The sequence below is a fragment of the Falco peregrinus genome, chromosome 2, assembly GCF_023634155.1.
Source record: "Falco peregrinus isolate bFalPer1 chromosome 2, bFalPer1.pri, whole genome shotgun sequence".
In the NCBI taxonomy this organism is placed as follows: Eukaryota; Metazoa; Chordata; class Aves; order Falconiformes; family Falconidae; genus Falco; species Falco peregrinus.
The window spans coordinates 66,350,513-66,358,656 of record NC_073722.1 but is presented as its reverse complement, the minus strand read 5'-3'; positions in this window follow the sequence as shown (position 1 = coordinate 66,358,656).

Below are 8,144 nucleotides of genomic sequence, written 5' to 3'. Positions count from 1 at the left end.
TTCTGTCTCCCCACCCAAATGCTTTGTAAGCCTGTCTGCCTGCACCAGCCTTCTCTTTTTTTAGCAACCCAGACCAGGGTCCAGCCCACCCAGTCTCAGCAAGCAGGAAGGGTGGAACATCTCGAGAACTCTGCCTGTCTGCAGGGACATCACCCATATGCACAGCACAAAGATGTTACTGTGTTATTGAAGCCCTGTTATAGCCAAGCATTCCACAGGTATGTGTCCTTCTGGTTTAGCGTAAATATGTGGAAGTACTGGCACCAGGATGGGAGCAGTCCTCTTATATTTGAAAGAAAAAATATATCCTTAAAATGCCGTGTTCCACCTAGTAAAAATCTTGAAGCACTGAGTCTCAATGTGTGCAGTGGAATACTGCTGTTTATGGAAAGATTGTCTCCCACCACTGTGTGCACTATCTATCTATAGCATTGAGTGTTTGAGGATACCCTAAGCAGGGTCTGTACTCCATTTGCTGTAGGGGATGAAGCTCCAGACTTACTGGAGGAGTCACCTGTGGTTGCTACTAGTCTTTGCTGCTGGGTGACTTTGGGCACAGGAAGTAATTTGGGCCAGTCTGCAAGAGTAAGCCCTCTCAGTCCTGGAGCTGGGAGGCACAGGCAGTTGTGTACAGCCAGGGGCAACACTGTGTTCTTGCTGGTGATCCTCTAGTGCACCTCTGCCCAGCATGGACAGGAGTGGTGAAATGCAACAGGTCATGAGTGGCGTCCCTCACATGCTGGTAGCTACTTGTATGTTGTCTTTGCCCTGTATTCCTGAGGCTGGTATCTCAGTAGTGTGACTGTGACATGGCCTCAGTTTGCCAGGAAGATGTCTGGATCCATGAGACTCCAGGGTCTGCTGGGCTAGTATTGAATAACTGTTCCTTTTTGTTGTCCAGCACTTCAAACATTGATATTGCTTTATTTGTTACTATACCCTCAAGTTTTTCCTGATTCCTTTCTGGGGGCTAAAAGTGGGCATGAGAATGACACAAATTTCTAAATTTTTTTTCCTTCTACTTAGCTGAGTTTAGATTCTTGTCATTTGTGGCAGCCTCAGTCTTCATGGGCAAATGCTACAAGGTCTGATTTGCACTATTTTTTATTCTTTTCTTACTAGTCCTCACCAGCCACTACCTTCTCCCACCTTCCCTTCCCTTTCCTGATTTAGAAACCAGAGCTGTGCTCAAAAGCATGTGTACTTCTATTTCCTTGAGTCTCTTTCTTCATATAGACTAATGATAACCTGGAAATATTTTGTCCTGCCACTGATATGCTGTTAATTTCATCCTTCACTATAGCAATAAAGTAATTACATTTTTTTTCATCTTAATACTATATTTGTAGAACAATTGTGTTAAACAGAAAACAGTATTTGTTTAACAATTTTATGTTTGTATATATAAAATTACTCCTTGGAGTATTATAAATATAAAATTACTTCTTGGAGTAGTTTTTCATCCCCTAGAGATGAACATAAATCCAAAAACAATTTATAAGGAGAAATATTTTTCTTAGTTTCTGTTCCTTCTCCCCTTTTAAACTTTGCCTTTAACAAAACTTGTAGCTTAGTCTCCAAGCACATGCATGATTGTCTATACCTGAATAGCCATCCTTGAAGAAATGGAAAGAAATCTTGAGCTACTGGGTATTAGCACAGCTCAGTATCGAGTAAGCCAGTGAAGATGATTTGAGTCAGCCCTAGACCTAGGCCTGCATATCAGTTTCTATTTTTGCACGGACTTCTACATGGGCAATTCATTACAACAACAGCTGATTGTTCTGGCTTCTCTGTGTTTCAAGAAGAACTGCCCAAGGAGAGGTTAAATATTATGGTGATAGCATGTACTGTAGGCATGTATATGTCTCATTATCATTTAAGGAAGAAAACAAGAGCTGTCATGGCAAACATGATGGGGAGAGTCACAAGGGTTGTTGAATCAGTTCTGATGACATATTAATATAGCAAAATCTCATTAATGGCTGAGTGTTTAAGGCAATTCTAAAGCACACTGCAAGTCGAGGCAGTTCTGGATAATGTACGTTTCTCAATTAGGGAAGAGATTGACAAGGTAGCAGGAGGCTCCAACCAGATTTCTTTGAAGCAGTTTAGTAAGGGATTTTTTAGGATTATCCTAAGTGAGAGACAGTAAATGTGCTTGACTGAGAGCCCTAAGTGAAACTCTTAAGAGCACAGGAAGCACAGCAAGATGGGGAAAAAAAAGTGAAGGGTCACAGTCACAAAAAATGTTTACCTCTATCCACTGGCTTTGGATCTTTTCCTCCATCTGTCTGCAATACGTGTGAGTTCAATTAAGTTCGTACTGCAGCAATAGAAAAGGACCGCTGAAGACTTAAGTTTGTTCAGTAAGTTCTGCTGTAATTTCCAGCCTTTACACAAGCTATTTAGACTGGTTGCTGCTAAACAGAATCCTAGATATTCTGTAGCTTGTGCTGATACAGTTGTAGCAGAGCAACCTAATCCTGCTGGTGTTTGTTACTGACAAGTCAAAGCAGTGTGCTGAAAGGAGGTAGGTAGCAAATGTTTTTCCAAAGGCTGAAACAGCACTTACCTTTGTTTGCCTTTGACTTCTTACTGCATCCTTTATGCAAGGAATGAGAACTAAGGCATAGGATGTTGGGATTATTTGGGTGACACCAAAGGTACCAGTTCATTTGTGTACCAGATGGGATGGTGAGCTCTTTGTGGGGAAAATCCGTACTCCTTGTGTGCCACGTACGAAACTTCAGTGTTGAAGATGAAGCTATGAACATACTCAGGGAGTCAGTTACATGTCTACACCCTCATGGATTTTTTTTTTCTTTCTTTTTAGTAACAGAACCAGGGTTAATTGACATACATGTCTTACTGCCATAGGGTGTGTTTGTTCAAACATCATTAAAAAAAGTCTAGCTTTGTGTCTAGCTTCCTCTTCCAGCTTCAGTTCCTGCAGTTACTATGCCTGAGTATTACTTGGATTCTCATGTTCAGGGAGATGTAATATTAGCAAGATGGTCTAGTTTGAATATACTGGGTAGACCAAGTGTCAGGCTAGAGCAGTCTCCAAAGTTGGACTGAAGGCTTCAAGTACCAACCATATTTTGAGTTTAATTAAACAGACTATTACTAAAACAAATCAACAGCAAATTCTCTGGCAACCACCCAACACAGCCGCTCTGACTCTAAGCTGCAGCAGTGCTACCAAGAGAAGCAAAAAGCATATGAAGGTCCTTGTGTATTGAAAATGTTTCATTTCCTGAAGTTTTGTAATGAAAGATACTCCCTTAATAAAATTAGAAAGCAAAGTGAAGGTTTAATAGCTATTCTTTGTGTGGGCCTGTTAAGGGTTGTTGATGGCTTCCAGAAAAGTGACTTAATTTTGTTTTTCAGGAGCTTTAGGTACTAGATAAGGATTTGGAGCTAGGTCTTAGAGAAGCACAGACAGGTCTGTACTGGGGTAGTTCAGCACCTGCCATGCAAAGGCATTGTACTCACATGGCCTAATTGCTAGCCTGGGCAGAGGAACCCAAGTGCTGGTCAGTGTGAGGCTGCAGGCACACTGTGTTCTTGGCTGCCATTTTGTGTTCAGTAGAGTTTGTCTAACTGGAGTTTATCTTGGGAAATTCCACATCTTTAAAAGTTTCAAGCTCTTAAATATCTGGTTTCAAGACTGATGGTCTGGAACCCTGGTTTTGAGTCCTTTGTTAGGAAATTTTGGGTTTACTTGAATATGCAGATTTTCTCTTCAGAAACAGACTTGTCTAGAGATGAGCCAAGATAAACTGTGTGCCAGTTGTGCAGTCTTATAATTGGTGTTTTTAAAGGCAAATGAATGTGACTGAAATCCAGTAGCAGGTACACTTGAGCCACATGCATTTTGTGGGAAGGGACATTGAAACTTCGGGACAAGCAAAGCTGTAAGGTGTGTTGGCTGTATATTGTGCTTTTTACTCATAGAAAAGTTTGAATATGCCTTTCCTGAATACTTTGAAAGAACTATTTTAAAAAACATTCATGCTGAAAGTTTAAAGTGTTGCTAATATATTGGAAGATACTTCTGTGTACCTATGAGGAAAAGCATAAGCGATGAGATTTGGACTTGCATTTGTAATGGGTAACAGAGCTGCTCTGCAAACTTTTTTGTGACTATAATTATACAGGCCTAGGTTTTTTCCATTTCAATTTGCACAGCCTGTAGGCAGCCTTCCTTTTGTTCCCAAATGTGTCTGCAGATAGCAACTGTGAAAGAGTTGTAGTGTCCTGCACTGGGGACTGCATTCTCTTAAATTTGTGGCTACTAAGATGTAGCCTGAGTTTCTTTCACCTTTTCTATTCAGGAAGGCTGCCTGGTAGCTGCCTGCCTCAAGAGCTGTATTTGGGGTGGCAGCGCTGGGTCAGTATTGATTTTTCTTGAAGGAAGAGCTATTGTCTCAACAAAAGAACTAAGCAATTTGTCTGGCAAGAACTTTTGTAAATGCAAATATCTTCTCAGAAGTTTTCTATCCTAATATTAATTTAAGATTGTTATGAGTAAAGTGAGTTTTGTTTCCTTGGCAGGTACTTTGGTAACCTGATACTTTTGTAGGAGACAAGATGAACATGCTTGCTTCATCAATCACTGATGAACTGATGTCCCAGTGTCCACACATGAAAAGTAATTTTCTGCCTTGACTTCAGGTAAGTGCCAGCTCACTTGCCAAGCTTTGGAGGAGTCTAGAAAAATGACAGTGCATGTCTGAAATTAATTTCCAAAAAAGACAGTGCCAGATTTTGGTCATGTGCAAGGCATGAGGTGCTGTTGCTTTTGTGACACCTCTTTAGGCTCTCAGATCAGAGGAATACCATTCAGCTTACCCGGGGGGGGGCACAGTCCCTTTCTGGAATATGATGTGTCATCAGATACAGATACCGATACCATATGGATAGGGTGATCTGTAGCCAGGAATGCATGCTGCTGCAAAGCACTAGCTTCCTCTGTAGCCTGAGCCTAATGCACTGTTGAATGCTGAGAAACACGATGCCCATAGTTTGCTGGCAGCTGGACTAGACAGTCAATTTAGGATCCTTCCAACTGAACTATTGAGGGCTGCCATGGTTCCTTAACTGTCTAAGAGCGAAGACACCAATACATTATTCCTGTGGCTAGTGATCTAGCTAGACAGGTCAGATCACATTTTGCTTAGCAGATGGGGAAAACATTGGTCCCAAGCTGGCCAGTTCTACCACAGGATTTATAATACTTTGTTGTTATTTTGATGAAGGAATACCTGGCAGCTAATTGAACTAGAGACTTGCGGAGTAGTCAGTGGAGGATACCTTGGGAAGATTAGAATACAGCAGTCAGATTATGGTGCTTCCTGAGAGTGTTTTTTAAACTTCTGGTGATTTGAGTCGGGAAATTATTGGATCACAAAGGTGAAATCGTTATAATTAAGAGCTCTATGTGGAATTTTTTTCCCAGAAAAGTGATTATTCCCTTTAAATGTGCAAAATATTTGACATTTTACATACCTTGCAGCAAGGAGTCACGTGACTTATGTGTGTATTATATGACAGTATCTTCTTGTGCTTGTTTTAAACCTGCTGCTCTTAATTGAAGTTTCCTAGTTATTTTATGAGAAGAAACGGTTAGTAGTGTTTTCCTATTCACTTCCACTACTTCACACATTACTCTCTAGACCCCCATCCCTTTCTCCATATTTTTTTCAGAACCCTGGTCTATTCAGGCATCCTGCATGTAGAAACTGCTTTGTCCTTTGATCAGCATGTGCTGCTTCTTTCGGGATGTTTTATGGTTCTTCTGTATCAACTTTAAGATGGGCAAATGGGCCATAATTTAGTGCAGTATTCAGGATACAGGCATAATGTGGATTTATGTTGTGGTTATAAGCTTGTTCCTTTTTTGCTTTTCTGTTCTCTTTACAAGTAGTTTCCAGCATTTCTCTGGTGTTTTTTTGACTGCTTCTGTGTTGATATTCTCATAGGAGACTCAGCTTCAATCTTATTTCTGAAAAGAATAACCAACTCAACATCTGACACTTAGTAGGTAAAGTTAGGGCTGTTTTTTCTGTACGTATGTCACTTTATACTTTTTCATTCTGAAGTTCATCTGTTGATTTACTATAGTATCTCAATATTATGAGATGTTTCTGCAATTTTCTTTACTGTCATGAGTAAACAGTAGACATAGTTATCATTGATGAATGCCATCTCAGTATTTCCTTTATTGAGACCATTTAGGAATATAGCAGAGATTCCTGGGAGATAGTGATCTAGCTTCACAAAAAAGTATTATCATTTAATGCCTGTTTCCTCTCTTAAGTGGTTTTCCATCTTAAGCCTTCATATCCCATGGCAGCTCAGATCTTTTAAGAGGTTTTTGTGAGAGATCTTATTTAAATTATTTTGGAAATCCAAGCAGACACTATCAATTAGATGTGCGTCATGTACTAGCTGTTAGGCTGCCCAGGAACTGAGGTAGGTTTGCAAGACTGCTTTACAAAAAGCTGTGATGATTATACCCCATACAGCCTATTTCTAGAAATACTTGCTACTTTTATTGCATATTTGCCTGTGTTATATGGCCATTTTTGTATATCATATGACACTGTTAAAGGTTCCCCATGCTTGCTTTAAAATGCTCCTTTTGGAAATATTTCCCTCTGTATTCTGGCAATAAAGTAGTGTTGGGTGAGAGGCTGTGTACCATCATCGATAATACAATTCTTCCATCCTTCACCCTGGTTGAGTGCTACCTATTCTTCATCACATTGTTGTTGGCTTTTCCCTTAGTTTCTTATACTGATTCTTTGTTCCTGAGAAATATCAGCTAGAGGATTCTGGTATGCTTCTGCCTAATTTTTGGGTTGGTTATTTCTTTTTTTCTTTTTTTGCAGTTTATACCTGAGTTTATAATCCTTTCATTTTTTTCAGCTTTTCTGAAGTATGCTTTCTTGCTCCCAATGGTTTGGTGTTATTTTTGGGTTTTTTAAATACCGTTATATTTAGTGAGCATGACAATACTTGATCATCTGGCTTTAGGGGTCTGTAGAAATGCTGAATCTGATGCTTGATATAGTTCAGGTACATGGGAGAAATATGATAAACCAATTATGTGTACTGGTCAGGGCTGAATCAAGAGTTGCTTCCCATTTTGTGGGTTTCCTAGCTGCCTGTTCCTGAAACAGTTGTTCACAGCATCTAGAAATCTAGTGTTATTCGAGTGGTCAATGTAAATATTTCATGTTTTGCTGCAGAGTAATTAAAGTAATTGGAAATAATAGTTCCCTTGTACTTCAATGTTCCATTGCCTTCCTGCTGCCATGTTTCCTTTATACCTGCTGTGTCTATGTCCAAAGGTCAGCATTGTGGGTCTGCTGTGAAACATGGAAAGCATTGATGTTGGCTTTCTGTCACTGTATCCTTTCCTTATCAGACTTTTTTTCTACTACTTCTGTTTACTGTCTGACTTTTGTTAACTTCTGTCCTATTCTTCATTTGTTTGTGGTGTCTCCCATAGGATTCAGAACAGTGCATCTTGTGTGCACCAGTCTCCTTTCTCCTATTTGTCAGTTTGAAATTTCTGTATGATCTTCCTGATGTAAAGTGCAGATTCTGTTTCCCTCTCAGTTCAGGTGGAAATCTGGTCATCCTTTTCTAGGCTTAATCTACTCTAGAAGCTTCCCCAGTCCCTGATGAACGTGAGCCTCTCTTCCTTACTCCATTGCTCTAGTCATGCATTGAGACTTTGCCTCCTCACCAGCTGGGTTATGATGGGGACCCTTGTCTTTAGCATCCTGTGTTCTGCCTCCAGAATATCTTTTTCTTTTTTTTTTTTTTTTATGTGGTACCCAGGTGGACCACAACCCCTGCCTCCCAGTGTTTCCCATATGCTGTCTCTGGAATCAGGAGCCAAACCTGTTAGGTACCTGGTGACTGAACCACTGATGGCTGTTGCCTGTCCCTTTTTCTCATCTGGGCTTTCTGCCCCAGGGAAGTATTGTTAGTACAAGAAGATAGACAGACACCTTGTGAAGAGAGGGGACCGTTGACCAGGATTATTACATTCTTAAACAGTTTGGTGCCTTCCTGCCATGAAACTAGGGCTGGAAGAGCTTTTCAGTGCCCCCAAAAGACCCCTT